Here is a 21159-nt window from a genome sequence, read left to right as displayed (position 1 = left end):
TTATTACATTGGAATGAGACATTTTTATCTAGATATACACTGCGGGTCCCCTTACATGGAAGTCGCCATTTTGTGAAGCCTACAGTACAGTCTACAGTAGCCCTAAACGGACAAACTACTGTACAGAGTGTGTTTTATCACTACTGTACAACAACATGTTTGTCCTTTGGTGGCTACGGTAGCTTCTCTATGTGTGGTGGACTGAGCCGTTGGTTGCAATTCACAATCTCACTGCTAGATGCCGCCAAAATCTACACACTGCACCTTTAAGGTAACACTTTATTTTGATAGTCCACTCTATATTTTACTTACTTTAATGGGCTGTACACACCAAACGCGAAGTGTGTATTTGAAATGCGTTCCTCGTTCAATATTGCTTGCTGGATTTAACTTTGGGTCAGTTGAATTTTTTCAACTTGCGCAGAAGACTCGTTTGAGGTGAATAGTTTGTGTTTGACTTTGTATGTAATCTACTTCGCGTTTGGTGTGTACGCCCCAATTAGTCAGTGGTTCTCAAACTAGGGGTGGGGTGCCAGGGGTCCCCAGTTTTATGAAATTTAATGAAATACAGTATTTTATTTTTTTATTTGTGTAATCAAACCTTAGAAAATATAGCTACCAACCAACAGCACTGTATATTTTTGTCATAAAAATCAGTTTTATTATAAATCATTAGTTAAAGGGACACTGCACTTTTTTTGAAAATATGCTTATTTTCCACCTTCCCTAGAGTTAAACATTTGATTCTTACCGTTTTGGAATCCATTCAGCCGATCTCCAGGTCTGGCGGTACCACTTTTAGCATAGCTTAGCATAATCCATTAAATCTGATTAGACCATTAGCATCATGCTAAAAATAACCAATGAGTTTCAATATTTTTCCTATTTAAAACTTAACTCTTCTGTAGTTACATCGTGTACTAACTAATGGAAAAATTAAAAGTTTTGATTTTCTAGGTCGATATGGCTAGGAACTATACTCTCATTTTGGCGTATTAATCAAGAACTTTCCTGCTGAAACATGGCTGCATGAGGCGCAGTGATATTACGTAGTGCCCGAAAATAGTCCCCTGCAATTGAAAGATACTAAGGGGACTATTTTGCTATTACTATTCATAATATCATTGCACAAATAGATTACAAAACGGTAAGAATCAAATGTTTAATTCTAAAAAATACTTTTCTGCCTTAATTTTTTGTTAAATCAACTCAGATTTACAAATCATGTCAACAGAGATGAGTTGTTATAACTTACAAAATTAAGTTGACTTTTCTCAGCTATATTTTATAACAACTCACCTGTATTTATGACAACTCATCTCTAGTCAAGATAAATAATAGTAAGTTGAAATAACTTGTAAATCCGAGTTGATTCAACAAAAATTTTTAAGGCAGCAAAGTATTTTTTACAGTGTAGGGGAGCTGAAAATTGAGCATATTTTCAAATAAAGTGGAGTGCCCATTTAATGACATACACCCTTGGGTCCTGTGTCCAAAAGTGCACAGAATTAGATAAAGTACCTGCTCATCGACCAATAAAACAGTATGTTGTATATAGTATGAATATGGGTAGTATAAATGAAATTCATACGTGCTATATCTGCCATGTTGATACAACACATAACACATGTCATCATAACAACGGGTGAGCTGTTAACTTGGATGCTGTTAAACAAGCGCAATTAAATCACAAGGAACCCTTTATGTATTTGCATTTGAATAGAGACGCGTTACTGCTTTCTGACGTATTTCAATATGAAAACGCATCTCCTACTTCTTCTTTGTTGGGTCCTCTCCTTGGAGCTCACGGAATAGTAAAGTGACCATTGAATTTACACTTTTAAATCTTGCCGGAAGTAGTAGGTTATCCGGGTAGTTTTTGCCACCTTTTTTCAACTACTACTATGAATTCGGACACACTACTTGTCTCGCCCACTGCTTTTCGCCTACTACATAGTAGTGAAGTAGGCAGTTTTGGGCACAGACAGTTAGATGGACGTTACTCTATCTTGGTTGTCTTTTTATTTGCCTGTCTTTTTTTGTATTTACTGTAAAGCTATTTACAGTAAATACACATTTTGTAAATACAATACAAATTACAGTAAATACAGTATTTCTGTACAATGTTAAGTTGGAAAAGCGCTACAGAAATAAATTCGAATTAAATTTTTAACACGTGTTAAAGGGGACAGACTTTTTCCATGTTTAAGTGCTATAATTGGGTCCCCAGTGCTTCTATCAACCTAGAAAATGTGAAAAAGAACAACCCAGTAACTGCATGTGAAAAATAGGTCATTGAAATTTGGCTCCCCCTGTGATGTCAGAAGGGGTTAATACCGCCCCCTAATCTGCACTATCCAACCATGTCACTGCCATTTAGTGAAGAGATCATCTCATTTGCATTTGAAAGGACACACCCAAAAACGGCATATTTTTGATCACACCTACAAAGTGGAAATTTTAAATTATCTATATGATATTTTGAGCTAAAACATCACATACGTACTCTGTAGACACCAAAAAATTCATTTTTTATCTTAAAAAGTCTTGTGATATATTCCCTTTAAATAAACGAAAGGTACTTTGTTGGCGGTGTTTAAGACAAATATATCCAGGATTTCAAATGGAAGTTGAATACAAATTGCATACGTTAAAAATTCAGTTCAGTTCAAATGTATTTCTGTAAAGCCTTTCACAATTTTGCATCATTTGTTTCAAAGCAGCATTGAAAGCAGTGAAAACAGAGAAATACAGGCAAGTAAAACAGGCAGCTTGATGTCTGTCAAACTGTGTTCATGAATATAAATGCATTACTATGGAAATGGAAACAAAATCTCACAGGGTTATATTACACAGTAATGCATGAAGATTTTAGTGTTGAGCTTTGCCAAGCAGAACTGCAAGTATTATTATGAAATGACAAGAGGTTGTGGGAACATGGCTCAATCTGTTGGTGTGGCCTAGTTAGCCTGTCATATGATTGCCTGCAGGTGTGAGGATAGATGCAATGAATCAGGTGTGCATATCAGTTTGCGCCCAGGGCGGCAAATACCAAGTGTATTTGGAACAGAAGGCAGCTTTCTGGCATTGCGTAAAAGTTTTATTTGTAGGAATATAATTTTGAACAAAATAGAAAAAATATTACTTTTATTTGCATTCATGCACAGGATATCTGTAAGGTATACAGATTACACTTTTTTTTCTTCAGGTTAGCTCTGTTGACCTGTGAATCACAACATTTCCTTTTGAATGTTTCCACATATACCTGTATATAGTGGAATGACAATAAAGCTCACTTGACCTTGAACTTTTTCTGTAAAAAATCGAACTCAAACGCACAATCTCTGTAAACCGGATGTTAGACAAGCATTGAATGTAAACTTGCTTTCATCACTTAAGGCAATCATATCACATTAAGGTTTTGACACAGCCTGCTGTTTTTCACTGTGCGTGTAAACACCACACATGCAGATATTAATTCTGTAGTGAAGAATCTCTTTATTTATTTCTATTTAATGTTCACTCATTCACATACAGCCTGTTGCCACATGGGTCAATTAATGTGTCATGCACACACACCTGCAGGCCGAATAGAGAGACATAATCACACTTTCCAGGTCTGTGATGTCAGGATGTAGGGCATCTCTAGGAGATCGAGTGTTCTGTATCTGTGAAATCAGCCTCTCTCTCTCTCTCTCTCTCTCTCTCTCTCTCTCATCTCTTAATCTCTTATTCTCCCTCGCTTTTACCTAGCTCGCTTTGGAGGCTGAGTAAGCTATTTAAAGCCTTTTATTGACAAGTTTTGTCATTTTTGCATATTGATGTACAGTAACAGCATAAACTCTATGCGTATAACATACATTTTGGCACACGCTTTTTTTGCTCATCATACAAAGCATATAATCTGAAATATTTTTACTCTATATGGATGCTCAATATTTGACACTTATATAAGCAATAAATGAAAAAAGACTATTGTATTTTCATGCTGTGTTGTTGGATGCTGTGAGTGAAGTGTTAACATCTTGATTAATCATAATGCAAGTGCAATTTACATGCACAAAGGAAGAAGACCAGCTGTTCTCGCGCCTGTCTTGAAATGCTAACTGTTCTGAGCTTTGGAAGATGCTGCTCTGAATTTAAATGTGGTAATATAAACTCCTCTAGTGTATTTTGTGATAGGTCTGAAAAGGTTGTTCAAATATTCACTTTTTACTACTGGTTCTGTAACAGTAGGCTTTTATTGTCATTGTAAAGTGAAATGTGTCAGCTGTGTGCCAAAAGCATTTGTAAATGGAATTTTAAAAATAGTTTAAAAAATACAGAATTTCCCAGACACTTCCCCAATCTTCCAATGATCAGGCATAAAGATAGCTCTGCCCCAAACTCACACTATGGTTGAGGTTGTGTTGCTGTAGTGTGTTGGGCTGATCATGATTCTCCAACAATGTAATGTTCTCACAGCACCACTATTATACACAGTGTTCAAACTGTTTTTTAGGGAGAATTAACCTGTAAATGTCTATTATACTTATGTCTTAGGGCCCTATTTTAAGGAGTTTAAACGGGCATGTCCGAATCCACTTTTGCTAATTTAACGACGGGAAAAATGGTTTGTACGCCATGCGCAAAGTTGTTCCTATTTTCGTAATGAGTAATGTGTGTGTTTTTGGGTGTAATGTGCAATAAACCAATTTAAGGCTCTAACTCTTATTACCTTTAAAAGCCAGTTGTGCTCGCGCCAGTGGGACTCATTTTCAGCCCTGGAGTTTTATCCCTTAGACCGGCCCACTTTAGTTCATGACTAACTATATTAAAATAATATAATTAAATCCTCAGTAGCCCACACAAGTCTGCAATAGTGCACTTTTCTCTGCAGCCTTGCAATTCATTGTATTTTTTAAATATATAATTTCCAAATCAATGCAAATACAGTAGCCAAAACAATTATGATTTTGGCTATAATCGTGCAGCCCTATCATAAGGGATTTTAATATTATTCAATTAAACATATTCAAAAACTAGTAAAAGGGAACAAATGTGTTTGTGTTTTCCCCTATATTTCATTTTTTAAATGGTGGGTCTTGAGATTACCTGTTGGGTTGATAAAGTTTAGAAACTCCTGATATACAAGCAAGATTTATCAAGTATGCAGAGGAAACAAATGGAAAAATACAAATTCTTATCTTAATTTTTAGTACTTAGATCATGTACATTGCCAAATAATGTAAGGTAGGCCTACTTTGTGTCATAAAAGAACAAATATTTAATGAACTTTAAAAAAATTTGTTTTACTTAAGAAAACATTATATTCATACAAAACTTTTTGAATAAACTGGTGAGTTTTGCATTAAATAGATTTTTGTTATCAATAGACGATGAATAATAATGACATTCATTATTGCATCTACTTAGATTTTTAAAAAATACGATTTGTATCCTTTTCTTTTGGTGGCCGTTCGTATCAGGTCGTGCATCTAGACGCGTGGCAAGCACACTCAAATATAGGCGCATCTGAAACTAAACTCGTGTTCACAGGCGTGCGCTTTGAAAAGGAGAAGAAAACTGCGCATCCAGCTTTAATATTTTTAAAGCCGGCAAATTATGTGAGTGCGGCTGGATAAGTGCTGGCAGCCTAGGGTTGAACAACACAGTCTCACGGAGTTGCGTATAAATAGCACGAAGTGTAGAAATCGTGCAATACATACACTGCAAAAAAAGTCCGCAAAAATGTCAATGTTATTGCAGCTGGGTTGCCGGTAATCCACCGCAGATCTACATCCACGTTATTCACCGGCAAGAGTCCGTTCAAAGTCAAATAAATCCCAAACATCAACAAGTCCCTATCTTTACAGAATAAAATTATACAATAACAGCCTCATGCAAAGCATTCTGGGAACCAGAAATCATCATCAACCTTTTTCTGTTTTTTGCTTCAGATTTTGTTTCCCAGAATGTTTTGCTTGATGCTATTTTTTAGTTTCACTCTGTAAAGACAAAGACCTGCAAATGTCCAATGTTCACTTAACTTTGAACAAAATGTTGCCAGTAAATAACATAAATTTAAATCTACGGTAAATTACCGGCAACTCAGCTGCAATTTCTACGGATTTTTCTTACAGTGTACGCCAAATTCCACTTTGGCGTGCATTTGATACGCCAGTCCTTCCCATTCACTTAAACGGTGCATTTTTTTTGTCGTTTTATTTATAGGTTTCTCTTTTTTTTTTGCTATTTTTTACCATTTTCGCTTGGGTTTAGGGTTAGAACAACTTTTTGTTATATAAAAATGACATCCTAACCCAAACCCCAACTCTAAGCGACCATGGCTTAAATATGGACAAAAACATGGAGAAACCTGTATATTAAATAACCTCATTAAGCAAATCTAAAATCCAACCCTAAACCCAAGTGAAAATCGTTTAAAAAACAGAAAAAATTTGAGAAACCAATAAATAAAACAACAAAAAAAGGTGCACCGTTTGGGTGGATGGGAGGGACTGGCGTGTCATGTGCACGCCAGAGTGGAGTTTGGCATGTGTATTGCGCGATTTTTGCACTTTGTGCTGTTTGTGCGCATCTTCAGGAGACTGAGTAGGGTTGAACACAAAAAAAAACCCAGACCGGCCCACCGGGAATTCTCCCGGTCCTCCCTATGGCCAATCGGCGCCTGGCTCGCGCCATGCCGATTCCCTATTTAGATTGCGGAATTTGTAAACTGAAAAACTAAGCGAAGGAAGAAGACCACTGGTTTATGATTGATGTTAAAAAATGGCGTTGTTTTTATTTGTATTGAAAATGTCATTTTTTGTATTTAAACCTTTAAAAGTCGTTTTCTTTCAGTCATGGAAATAAAATTAGCAGGATTTTAATTGCTGTAAATGTATGGGGGTCAAAGACGAGACGTCACCATTTTGGTGTCCGCATCAATTATAATTTACAAAAGTGATTTTACATACAAAAAAAACATATAAAATGCAAGTAAAATGTCTACTTTTATGTTTCAAATAACTTTTGTGAAAATACAATGACCTAATATGAGTTTAATAATGCTCCAAAGTGTAAAATCGTCATTCAGCGTAATGGTCCGGACCATGATTTTACTAATACATTTTTAAATAAACGTATAAAATACCATGTTAAAAAAAAATTTGCTTCCTTGGCATGTTCACATAAGTGTTGGCTGTTTTATATTAATAGGACTATGTGTTATTTTTTTCGTTAAATATTGAAACAACTAGGGTACTTTTGTCCCGAATATGCAGTTTGTCAGAGGTCATTCAGTGTAACGGGATCAGGAAACCATTTTGAAATTAAATAAACAAACAATACTCATCAAGCAGTCTGTGACATCATCAAAAGGCCCCCTGAAGACCATGTGGTGATTCAGCAAGGTAAGTTTATTGCTCTTAAATATTTGATAAATTCACCTTTTCATAGTGTGGTATCTTGAGTTACAAAAACGACTGTCATTCAGTGAAATGCAAAAAAACACTTTTATTGTTAGATTTTTTGAAAAATAAGTAGATGTTGTGAATAATGATGATAAACCTTTCTGGTCAAGTTCACTGTTTGATATAGGTATCTAGTTGTTAACTACTAATATTAGCTTAAGTAAAAGTTTCGTCATTCAGGGTAATGTTTTGTCATTCGGTGTAATGCAAATTGTATGTTACACCACAGTGTCATACATAACACTGAATGACAGTGTCACTGTTTAAATAACATTTTTAGCATTTTATTTCTATTTCAGATAAATGAGGAATGTTTAGCACAAAAAAAAATAAATCAAACTTGATCAATATTAATGTTTTAATGCATTTTTGTCATTTTGGTACTGATTTCTTTTAGATGCCCACAAACAAAAAGTTTCTAGGCACTGGCAGAAAGTTAATGCAGACCCAGTAGCTAGGGCAATGCATTTAGCAAGGAGACGAGAAAGGTGTTGAGGAGTGCAATGTAAAAATAATAGGGCTGGGTTTAAAAAGATAGATTTCTCGATTTTAATCAATTCTAATTTTGAAGAAACAATAGTGATTTGTAAATCACTATAATCGATCTTTCAGTCTATGCTGTTTTCAGCTGATGTTAATCAATATCAAATTGATTTGAAATTGAATCAAATCGTGAAATTTGTGTCCAAGCCTAGCCCTACAGAATAATAGTTTACTGCTGTTTTTAGATAGACTCCACCCTACCTATACCACAAGTTAAAGGGATAGTTCACCCAAAAATGAAAATTTGATCATTATTCACTCACTCTTATGTTGGTAAAAACCTGTATGAATTTTTTTGTTCTGATAAACACAAAGGAAGATATTTTGAGTAATGTTTGTAACCAAACCGTTTGTGGACCCACAAAAGGTTTGGTTACAAACATTTCTCAAAATATCTTCCTTCCATTTATGCGGATTTGAAACAACACGAAAGTGAATAAACGATGACAGAACCCTCATCCCTGGGTGAACTATCCCTTTAAGAGAGGCCACTGAGGGGATTCTCCGCCCATAATACAAATCCTGATAACATGTCATTTATGTTGCCAAACAGAAAGTATTTTTAATTAATAACACGTTTTATATAGATCTATGTCAATAATTTTATGTCAATAATTACATGGAATCTGTATTTCAGCAACCAGAGAAGAAAGCAAGCTGCCTTGGCTGCAAATCCTGATCACCCGTCAATCAGGAATTTATCAGATGCTGCAGCTGAGAAGAGGCGAAAGCAATGGCGGGAAAATCAAAGTAAACACAGGGCAGAAGCTAAACGTATAAGGGCAGTTCTGGATCTTATTATACAGTATTACCACCTGTTCAGTTAATTTTTACGAATATGATATGTATTGTGGAATAAAATGATTATTAATTTCAGCATCTACTTCTGTGATTTGTTTAGGAATTAAATGATACTGAATAATATTCAAAACATTGCAATAATGGAAACAATGACACTATTTTTGTCAAAAATGTCATTCAGTGTAACAAACCATGGTCATTCGGTGTAACAGATATATTTATGTAGAAATGAAACAATATACTTATTCTGAGCTGTACTTATTAAAATATGTAAAATAATGTGTGATCCTACAAAAAATTTTTTTGATTTGAATTGATTTTCACTTCCTTACAAAAACTTCTTGCTGACAAATGGGTAAAACCTAATGGTTTAAAGGATATTGGCGAAGTAAAATGCTTTAAAATGACAAATAGTTAGTATTTTGTGTCTGCACTGTGATCTATAAATAGAGTCTTGTAATGTGTCATCAAAAAATAGTTTTTCTAAAAATGTCTGATAATATTTTTTTGCATAAAAATATTGTTACACTGAATGACATTTTAGTTGGTGTCTTCTGTAAAATTTCAGTACAAATGTACGGTAGTAATTATTTTTTGCTCAGAAAAACATAAAGTTAAACAGGACATATTCTAATGTATGTGAAAAAGACTAAATTTAAAGCTCTTTTACACTTTTATTTTTTTTATGTTTTAAACCCCCTTTTCGTCTTTGACCCATGGACAGCCTACATGATCAATGTAATCTCAAAGAATAATTTACAAATATGCAAGAAAAGGTTTGTACTGTAAAATTACTTTATTTGTAACAAACAGGAGATAAAGGCTACAAATAGCCTTAAATAGCCAGTGCATACAGTAGGATTACATATTTTATAAATTGAGATTTTGTCCAAACGTATTTTTAATGTGACGTAATGTGATGCCGTCTTTTTAATGACCAACAAACTGCACATTGGGCACATTCGCAGGTCAAAAACCCCTCGTAACTGTATTTTACTTGAGTGATCCACATCGTCAGCTAGGTAAAATATATTTGTTTGAAGTTTCTTCTTTGATTTATGATGACTATCTGCTGAAACAATTAATTCATTAACATTTAATAATATTATATATGGTCACACAGTATGGTTAATGTTAATATGGATACATACTCCCTAGATATATTTTTTTAATGTAAGTATTGTATACTCCCCACTATTCATATATGCTGTGTATATAATTAGTTTTAAAGATGCCCTGAAATCCTGAATATCTATATATTATTTATATAACTGTCATTAATAGCAAATAAATATAAAGCTTTATTATGTGCTATTTATGTGCCTTTTTCAGTTTCAGCACATGCCCCTCAAAAGGTCCGTGCACGGCCCTAAGATGAATTAATTTCAATCCTATGTCTAAGATTGCTTTTTCATTATGATAATAACAACCCTAATGATATTGTTTGAAACTGAAATTAAATTAAATGACTCCCAAAAGGATTTTTAATTTAGAATGTTTAATTAAATTGTTCTAACACTTAATACCAGTCATATTCAAACAAATACCACAGTACCGGAAAGTCAAACATTACTCTCTAAATGTGACCCGTGCTGTCTAAATGAGTCAGAATGTGCACAGTTTAATTTCAAGCAACAAGCCAAAGAAGTGTCGATTTTGGTTGAATTTGAAGCTCACACAAAAATAAGTTCCTTAAGCCCTTATATAGCACTCCCAATGCTCTAAATAGTAATTTAACATCTAAAATTATCTTTATTTGTATGTTTTCTGAGAAGTGTACCATCCTAAATCTTTCCTTTGCTTTAATAATCCATGAAAGATTGTCGTTTTTTGTCGACTTGTTTGATGTTAAATAATTATTAAGAGAGATGTGCAGTACCTGAGTAATGTTAAAAGTGTTATTAAGAGCATTAAGTTACCAAACTGATCCTGACACATCTGAAGCATGTTTACTAAGTAAGACACGCTTATTTACCCAATCTCTGGACAGCTAAATGCTAACATCTTACCAAAAACGGTTGAGACTTTTAGAAAGTACTTCTTTTTTTAGCTTTTTGTGTAGGGATTATTCATTTGGTTTAAGTTGGAGGATTCAGAAAACTTACAGTGACATAAATAACTTTGTCAAGCAGGCTAATTAAGCAATATCGCTCGAGTAGGAGTGTGATATAGCTCTATATCATCACGGCTGTGATTAGGCCAGAGGCACGAGGCCGAGTGCCGGAGGCAATCACAGCCGTGATGATATAGAGCTATATCACACGACTCCGAGAGCGATATTGCTTTTATACAACAGTTCGACGGCACACGTTTGAAAAACGAAAACTAGAAAACAACAACGGAGTTATTTTAAAAGCCTCGTTGTTTGAGAACTACTTCTTCCGCCACGGATTTGAGGGCGGCCAGAATGACAGGTAAAACTATCGGCTGCTTTGAAGCTCATAACAACTCAATGGACGGAAAAGCCGTTTCTTTATATTACCGTTTCTTGGTCACAAAGTGTAGTTTTAAGATTAGTTCAGTCGAGAATGTATCTGTATTATATTTAAATCTGCAGTCGATTAGTAAAGATAGCGCCTGTTTGAACGTTTGCTTAGTGAGATTCGGTACGAATGAGAACCAAAGCATGAGCGGACGTCAGTGTTCACTCGCCCCGCTGACCACCGCCCTCTCTGGGCTACATCTCTGAAAGGGATTCCCCGGCTCTCATGTTGGCCTGGTTTGTTTATGATCGTCAAAATGAGATCAAATCAGCAGTATTTGGTGTCATGATCAAACTAGTACTTGTTTTTTTATTTATATTTAGTGTCTTTTGTGTTTGTTATTGTTTTGGCGCGAGGTAAAAGTTAATAAAACTATACTTGTGTAACGTTACTATTGCTTTCTCATTTATTCTTAACGCGATACGAGCACTCGATTATTATTATTATTAAACTTTGTTCTTGTCAGTACTATACAAAACGTTTTTTTATAAGTGTCAGAGAGATGTTTTTGCATGCTGCTTATAAATATACCAGTGGCGATATCTCATAACATGTTTTAATAGTCACGTCACGATAAAGTAAATGATCAATGTACACATTTAAAAGCTGCGGTGCTTACCTGCAGTTCCACGGTGTTTTCGCGTTCTGATAAAAGATATAGCTCCAGAAAAAAACGAGTGTTTATATTCCTCTTTCCAAGTGTTAATCGTCCACACGATGTGACAAGACATTTCTCCCATTAACTTTAACGTAACATACAAGAGCGCTGATCTTTGAAGGAATAATAACTTCCGATTGGGGATTCACAGACTGATTTATGAGCTAGTAAACTAATGAGATACACGGAGAGTGATCCAAACAGCGCGTCTGTGTTTTTCCATTCAGAGATGAGCCTGCTTAGGACCTCCATTCACTAGGTGGCGGAATAATACGAAAGGTGAAGCGGTTACAGTGCCGTTATCAGTACAATATCGTATAGCTCTTAGCCAATCAGATTCGAGAACCAGAAAGAACTGTTGTATAATAGATAACAGTGGGCGACACTTTCACATGTAGTCAAGTTCAATAATCCATGTTTGCTTGGTTGTATGAACAGATTCTTATAATAAAACGAAAAGGTTTATCTTGCATACTAATATAACACATCTACATAAATATTTACTTACATTACATTCAAAAATATTTTGACTTCAGCACATGCTTTTAAATAAATTGAATATGGTTAATCTTGTATACTGTAGTAAACATAAAACCTCCTTCATGATGTCATTGCTGATCTCTCTATTCAAAGTTATTTACACCCCGATTGATCGATTTCGGCATACTGTTGAGTTTGGTGGTTGATTTAGAGAAACAAATCCGAACAGCTGTGCTTGCTGTGGCCTCGGTAGTCTTATCTTAACCTCGGACAGTCTGACAAGCACTTCACAATTTAAACTGTCGTTTGAAACAAGGACACTGTCACACAGGGCTGTGTAAAATCTGGATTCAACAACTGACAGGGCATTTGGGGTTTAGACAAAAGAAGTCTTGCATATAAATGTGTTGAAAGAAAATCCCGTGCCTTCAAAACAGAATAAGAATCCTTTGATCTCATTTCAAATGCAAATGCTGGCATTTCATAAGTGCAATTCTTAAAGTCAATGCGAACCTTTGTTTACAACCATTTTTACATCTGTAGTGTGCTGTATATGCAAAATAGTACTGTAAGGCAGGACTTGAGTTTATTTTTTAGCATATGATCGGATTATGAAAAGTGAGTGTTGCGTACCAGAATAAAATTTGGTAGTTGGAAGCAAGAGGTAGAAAAGTAGAAGGGATTTGAGAATCATTATTATCACGAAAAAGCTGTTTAACAGAAGGAGCAAGTTATTGTGAAAAGGCAAGTTATTAAATCCATTGTACGTCATGTACACATTCAAGCAAGTGAGCAGCAACCATGTTAGTTAAAGTCAAGTCAAGATTAATTGTCATTTCAACTATATATCCACCTTTTTCTCAAAAGTGGATGTAAGTACGTATTTCCCTTCCTGTGCGAGACTCCCGCTTCAATATCCAGCTGGTAGAAAACAGTGAAGTGGGAGCACGCATAAAACATGATTTAAACAGTTAATATTTACTACACCTGCCATGTATGAACCAGTGTGAGGATGAAATGAAGAAGTGGCTTGATATATGAAGATATATTCAATCATTACGTGTTGTTGATCGTGTTGTGACGGGTCTTCAATGCGCAAATATAAAACCACACAGACATACCAGTATCTTTACAATGGGAAAGTCAGTCGAGTGTTTGTACATGGAATTTACCAAGACTTCGTGTTTTTAACCTTTTCAGGGGATGGCTTAAAATGTCACAACTGTCCCTCTGGTGTGAGTTTTTTTTAAACAGTAATTTTTAATGGACTTGTTTATGGCAACACGTCGAGCTTCACGCGGTCCGACACAGTCAGCAGTATCTTTCTCATTTAACACATAGTAAGTTATTTGAACAAATCATAATAAACATTAAACTACTACATGTATTGAGTATTGTTTTCATTTTATGAAAATATTATTACATCGCTTCTTACGCACTAGGTGGAGACATGAGCTTATGAAATTATTCGCTTACTTTTTAAAGTATTTGCTTTTTCATTTAAAACATAACAAAAGTATGCGCAAACACATAACTATTATAATCATTAACTAAGCAGATTATGTCGTATTCTGTACTGTAATGACATTTTTGTAATAATATATAGTAGCAGAATAAATAAATCAGCTAAATCACATATTTTATCGGCATAATATTAGCTGTTTTTAAACAATTTTTGTATTTATTGTTTACTGGCAGTTTCTATAAAAGGTTTTACTGGATGGATTTGTAAATACAGATCATGAGTGCATGTGCGCCACATACACATTCAGGTTTTGTGCATGGATTATGGTTAAAACAAATGTTTTATAGAGATTTACTGCGTTTGTATTAGCTAATATGGCAACGCCTAACTGCACAAATTATGTTGGTCTTCCTGGATTTCATAATAAACATTAAACAGCCAGTCAAAACGGCACACATGTGTCCTTCGCAATAGACTACCATTAGCGTTAGTGGCTCACTAAGTCATAAACAAGAAAGCTCAAAGATGTTGGCGCCCACATTAAAGTCAAGAAACAGGTGGATAGCAGTGCAGTACATAGTGAAAAAGTCAATGTTTCTCCACGACCATGGTGCTACATCCAGACCCTAAACTACACAACATAGAGCTAAGGACTAAAAAAAGTGCATTTTTAGCCTTGCCACATAAAGTGCATGTGTGCAACCCAGTGCAAGAGACAACAATAACAATTCATGGATAGGGAACAGAATTATGAGATGGAGGCAGCTGAAAACTGTGGGTCCACTGCTTTCAACAACACAATGCATGTGGAGTGTGTTAGCAAAAGTGAAAAATACGGGGGAGGAAGTTTATAGCAGTTGAGTCGTAGTTTTCTTTCTTTTAATATTCACCATGTAGGAATAAAGAACATCAAACCACCTCGCACAGATTCTTAAGTGCAGTCTGTCAATCCAGTAGAGTTTCAGCTCAGCCCCTCGTGTAGGTCTTTCTTCTCTGTATATACAGATGACAAAGAACGCCCACATTAACGCCTGCGTCTTCTTCAGCGTCTGAATGACAAGTGACGAGAAACCTCAAACATAAACTTTCTGTTCACTGACAGTAACCAGGCAGGGAATAAGCAAGTGTTTGTAAAGAAAGTTGTCTCTCTCGCGCTGAACTAAAACTTTTTTACTCTGTGCTCACAGTGAGATGTTTGCTTTTTTATTACATTTCCTGACCGCGATGAAGGTCAGGCAGGCCGACATAATCAGCTGTGTCACCTGTGCACCAGCTTGTGCAATGTAAATATTGTTCTTCATCAGAGTTTGTATCTTTTGTTATTGGCTTCTTCTCTCATGGTTTAATGTCATAATTTTAATAAGATCTCATTACTGCACTTGACTGGAAACAAGTAAAAAATGGCAATTAAAGTAGAGAAAATTAACGCTTTGAAACTGAAATGAGGCTCTAGGAAATGAAAAATTCAAATGATGTGCAAGGAATAACTATTCTATAGACGCTATTAGCCTGATACGCTCTCCAGTATTACTATAATAAGAATTAATAGAGGTTTCTTTATCTGCATACTGACCCTGACCAAATGACTTTCTTTTGAATGAGACAATACGATCTCTTGATTGAAATTAAAAGATATTTCTGTCAGACAAAAAAATCTCTGGGACTCGTAATTTGATCATTAAAGAGGTTATAGACTGTGTATATTGTACAAATGTTCATCTGATCCCAATATAAACCCGTTCTAAATGTTTAATGGTCTTGATTTATTCAATGCTGATAAGGTTTCTAATCAGATAGTTTTAATTAACTAATCTATAGGCTTTCATTAGGTGCAATAAAGTTTGAGAGCTTTGCGGAAGGTGTTCATATCGAGAGGCTTTGATTTCACAAGTCACTCCGGGTTTGCATGAAGCAAATACAATCCATAATGTTCCTTAGCACAAACAGCACAGACTCCTGGTAACATAACGGTGTAAATCCTATTAACCTAATGGATAGGACCAATAATGCAGCATTATCTCCACCTCAACCTGATTAGCAACGATGTTGTATTTGTGGGGATTTGCCAAACTGGCAGTCTGAGGTTGGCCCCTGCTTGGTAAAGCCAATAAGCTCCTTTATTTCCTCCCCAGAATCGTACGACTGGAAGTATCGTTTTGTATGTCAGGAGCTTTAAATGTTAAGGGAAATTATAAGCTTCTAAGCAGCAATTTTCAGTTACATGATATCACAACCCCGCTGGACACAAAGCATAAAAGAAACGCATACTCGTTCTGGTCTCAAAGCAGATTTGCCGAGAACCGATCATGTGAGTATTGTTCCATTGTGGTTTCCTTGGGTTCTAATAGGTCTATAACTTATAATGTTAATTTTAGTACAAATGACCATGCTGTGTCTCTCTATATCAAGAGAATAATCAGGAGAGACATGTGCTTCGGGCTGTTTTCGTCCTTAGAGTCACAAAATGTCAAGAATCCTCTTCACACCTGCTTAGCCATATATCTGCATTCCCTAAAGTCTCTTATTGCGTTGAGCTAATGCTCTTTCCTAGATGATTGAACTCGTGTTGTCCCCATTGCACTGAATTCATAAAATGTAATAATACAGAATGGAGAGTTGTATGTAATTGTAGTGGGGCTAAATTGTATTCTCTGTTTATCACATGCTGAGGTGCAGCACCTGTTTGTGAGAGCGACGATTATTATGTTAAAGTAATAGTTCGGTCAAAATTGAAAATTCTTTATTTACTCATAACAACATAAAAAACGGGGTAGCACTTTACTTGAAGGGGCGTTCATAAGCTACCCAGTCTCACAAGGTTTCGTGAGTCACGTAATTTTTTGATTCATTTTTCGTGATCGTATAACAAATTCCTGTTTTCGTGTGATAATCACGTATGGGCTACTCAACTGCCAGGGCTCCATAACTTTTTTCACTAGGAGCACAGTGGCCCTCAACTGAAAATTTTAGGGGCGCAACCGGAAAATTTAGGGGCACACACCAAAAATCAACATGCTTAACAAATATTCACATTTCTACTAATTTCCACTGTATTACTAATAAATACTTTAATGACAGAAAGTAGAAAGTACAATGTGCTGTTTCAAATTCAGTGTCACATCACAATAAAAGGTCAAATTTACTGGTCACACATGTGTGACTGGATGTAAAATTAGGGTTAGATTTGGTGCTTGCATTAGAATGTCACTTTATATATTGGTTTATACTATTTTTTTCTGATTTATTTTTTTATATGTCGCCTGGCGTTGGGGTTAGAGTTGGGTTTGGGTAGAGATGTCATTTTATGTAAATCTAACCCTAAACTGAAGCGACAATGGTAAGAAAATAGGACAAAACAGTTGAGTAACCAATACGCGATAATCACACGAAAACAGGAGTTCGTTATGCGATCGCGAAAAAACGTGAAAATTCGTGATAATATCACAAAAAAAGAATCAAAAAATTTCATGAGACTGGGCTGTCATACGACTGACATGACACCTTCATGATCATTACATGACACATGTCATGAACATGAAGCAGTGTCATTTTTAATTCAAAGATGACATTGTTTGAGATTAGTGCTGCCTCACGATTAGTCACGACCAATCGCTTGCAGAACAAAAGCCCCTATCCACACAATATATGTGTGTGCACTGTGTACAACAATTATGTATAAATAAACACACACACATACATGTAGAATTTTAAGAAAAAAAAATTTAATATAATAAATATTTATATTTATATATAATATAAATTATATACAAATATAAACATGTATATACACATGCAAATATTTCTTAATTAAATACATGCGTGTCTGTGTGTGTATTTATACATAATTATTATACACAGTACACACACATATATTATGTATACAAAAACTTTTATTCTGCAAACGATTAGTCGCGACTAATCGTGAGGCAGCACTATTTGAAATGATTGTTGAGATTATTAAAATTTATACAAGTATATTTGATTGCATTTGGAGACTGAATCACCTAAAATTAAATGAAAACAGTACAATAATGGGTTAAGTCATGCAGCGTTGGGTCCATATCGTGGCAAAAACTTCTTATATGTCAGAAAATGTCATAACCCTATGTGTGAGGAAGAACAAGATCTGTTATTTATGCATTGTGCACATACATAAAGTTACTGTAAGTATAATCTTTTGATGTGTCTGTTGCATTTTGTAAAGGTATTTAAAATTATTTGACATATATTAACACTTATTGACATTTTAATGACACGTTTAATTTCTACCACTGTAGTTGAGGTCAAGAAAAATATTCATGATGCTGTTATAAAACTATTTAACAGAGTATTAAGACTTTATGACATTTAATTTACAGTTTAATGTAATGTTAACCCATAAATCTAGGTAGTTTCTTAAGTTTGATAATTATTCTGCTGTGTCATGTTTATGACAGATTTATGACAAGTTATGATGTATTGGTTCATGTCAAATTGTCATAACAAAGACATCTCAAACAATGTAATATTTGCATTAAAAATGACATAATTGAACAAATGACAGTTGTCATAAGCGTTAAGATTCTTTAGATCAAATACAAGACCCAGTACAGTTCCTTTGAGTCAGTCATATAAGGACACAGTTCAGTAGAGACCCAGAAAAAAATAAAACTTGTAAATAAAACTAGAACTCCATGTTGATACCTTTCCCATTGCCTCAAGGCCTGGCCAGTAGGGAAACAGGCAAACATATGTGTTCCTTGGCAGGGATGCGGAAAAGTTGGCGCAAGGCAGTTTCCGATCCGGTGGGGGACTCTACTCAGGTGTTGCCTACAGAAAGAAGGACACTACAGGAGGTGTCGTGCCTCCGTCAACCAATAGGAGAGTAATCAGGAAACGCTGTGAGATGCAATCAGCTCTGATGTGCTGATGTCAGTGGGAGTGCCTGCAATCCCCGGCACGTACCGCGCGCACATATGCCTCTTATAAAACCAGCAATACTTTTGTATAAGGTCAGAAACAAAACTTTAAAATATCTAAATAGATTAAACAAATATTAAATTAAATAATAATGAATTAACTAATCTTCCAACAATCAGCTAATTTTATAAAATGAGCCCATAGTAGCAAGTCTGTCAATCTTTAAAAACACTGTACTGTCATTTTTCAGCTCTCAATTATTGAATTATTACAAATTTGTGTAAACAATTTAGTGTTAGAGACTTCTAATCTTTTTCATTTGACTTTTGTTTATCTCTCTGAATGAGACTGACATGTTTGTTAGCCCACAGTGATTGACATGAATCTCCGAATTAACAGTTAACTGCCTGTCGATCCCCGCCCTCTTCTGGGAAATCTGAACTCGTGTTGAGCCGATCTGAGTCATTCCATACAGTTTATTTTTCCCGAGCATCTCAGCTCTATATGTAATGTGACAGTCAGCTCCCAGGGCCGCATTGATTAGATCGACCCTTAAGGTACTCTGAGTACATATTTATATTTCAGAGAGCTGCTGTCTCCTGAATTTTGTCAGGAAATAGTGGCAGATTGGAAAGCTTGTTCCTGTGGGTGATCATTTGACTTTCATATCTCTCATATATGACATGAGGTGATGTGAGGGAAACTGCAAAACTAGCTCTTGTCATATAAGTTTTCAGGAACTGAAAGAGTTTTGTGCATCGCCGGCACACTTAAAAGTATGATTTTTGTTAAACCGATAGGTGATGTGTAAATGCACCTGGATGTTACAGTAGCTGTGATGGACCTGGCATTGCAGTAAAGACTTAAGCAGCTTAGCCTCCGACAGCCACCTTTCAAATCTCTCAGCGTGTTATGCATGTTTCCATTCTGAGACCTAGCTGTCTACCTCACATGTAGCTTTTGACCTACACCAACAGAAACTGGGCAGTAGGTGTCAGCTATTTAGCATGGGCGTTATGGTTTAACCTCCTTAGACCTGGATGTCCACGTATGTGGACATCACATTTTTTGTTGTTTTTTGCACCATAATAGTTAATTCTGTGTAACTGGAACTTGTTGTACACAAACGTGGACAATTACACTGCTTCATGTTCAAAGAAAAATATTTGGTTATTATATTTATTGGTTCTTCCTAACCCCAAAATAAATGGAAGAAATCTGAAAAAAAAGACAAACCAAAGCTTGGGTCTTTGGAGGTTAAGGGGCGAATAATTAAATGATTTAGATGTATTTGCCTTTGACCGGTGTCCGGCTAATCCCAATTTTATTTTCTTCCTTTGCTTTTTGTAAAATCAATCAACTCTCCTTATTTTGCAGATTGGATCTCACACACCAAAGCCTTCAGTGAGGTCTTATTGTTATCTCTTAATAAGAAAACCAAATGTTATCAGACGTGAGATTAAAAAGATACAGGTTCTCCAACCTGTACAAACCTTTTAGTTTTCAATAATAAATGATCCTGTTGTTGGCAAACTAATGAAATTTCAAATACTATTTATTAGCATTCTCTGATATTAAGTAAAAGAGGCAAAGCAAACGAATAAATGGATCTTTTTCTTGCATGGATCTATTATTCAATTTCTACTGCTTTTACTCAGTACCGGGAAAATGCTTTACAGTTTTACAGTACTGTACCGCATTGAATTTACGCTTGCTTTCTAATGGCTCGTTGCATAAGAGCATGACTAGTACAAAATATTGTGCTGGTTGTTATAGTTAATTCTCACACCGAGAAGCTATGACTCAACTTGGATATTTATCCAAAGTAAGAAAAGTCCTGCCCCCACATCTGATGGGCTGTGGGATGTCATTTTGTATTGTCTCTGTTAACACTTGTTACTTTTGTCCTGCTGCCAATACTGTTGCATTATTTTGAAAATGTATATTATTCTAATTTAATTTAATTTTCATAGTGTTCATACAGTTGAATTTTTTATTGTTTTTTTAATTATTTTTTGCAAAGATAAACGACTAAATATATTTGCAGTTACATATTTACAAGGTCATATATATTTACCAAAAACAAGTGTAACACAAAAATCTATTTTGTTCTGTTGTGTTACTTTTGACCCACCTATGTGTTACTTTCTTCCCAGCTGACAGGGTCAAAAGTAACAATCCGCTACTAATGTTCAAAGTGAAATTATTCTGAAGTCGTTTTACATTCATTCACCATTTCACCTTGTTTCGATAGAGTTACTGACCACAGCAAAAATATATCTCTGTTTAAAACAATCTTTTTAATCAATTTTAACTTGATAATTTGTTAAGAGGTCATCATACTTAAATGGACATCCTGCAAGTTTCAAAACTGAA

The 21159-nt window shown here is 35.2% G+C and overlaps 1 protein-coding gene and 1 long non-coding RNA gene across 3 annotated transcripts in view; both read left to right on the top strand.

Annotated features, from left to right (window-relative positions):
* luzp2 (leucine zipper protein 2) overlaps positions 1-21159 on the top strand; it is a 169849-nt gene that overhangs the window by 34652 nt on the left and 114038 nt on the right. The gene's annotated exons all lie outside the window — the stretch shown is intronic.
* Positions 6611-8873, top strand: LOC141349785 (uncharacterized). The gene is made up of 3 exons (XR_012357815.1): positions 6611-7394; positions 7852-7942; positions 8635-8873. It is a non-coding gene; the product is annotated as an uncharacterized lncRNA (long non-coding RNA).

The sequence above is a fragment of the Misgurnus anguillicaudatus genome, chromosome 15, assembly GCF_027580225.2.
Source record: "Misgurnus anguillicaudatus chromosome 15, ASM2758022v2, whole genome shotgun sequence".
NCBI lineage: Eukaryota > Metazoa > Chordata > Actinopteri > Cypriniformes > Cobitidae > Misgurnus > Misgurnus anguillicaudatus.
This window is presented reverse-complemented; position numbering and strand designations above follow the sequence as displayed.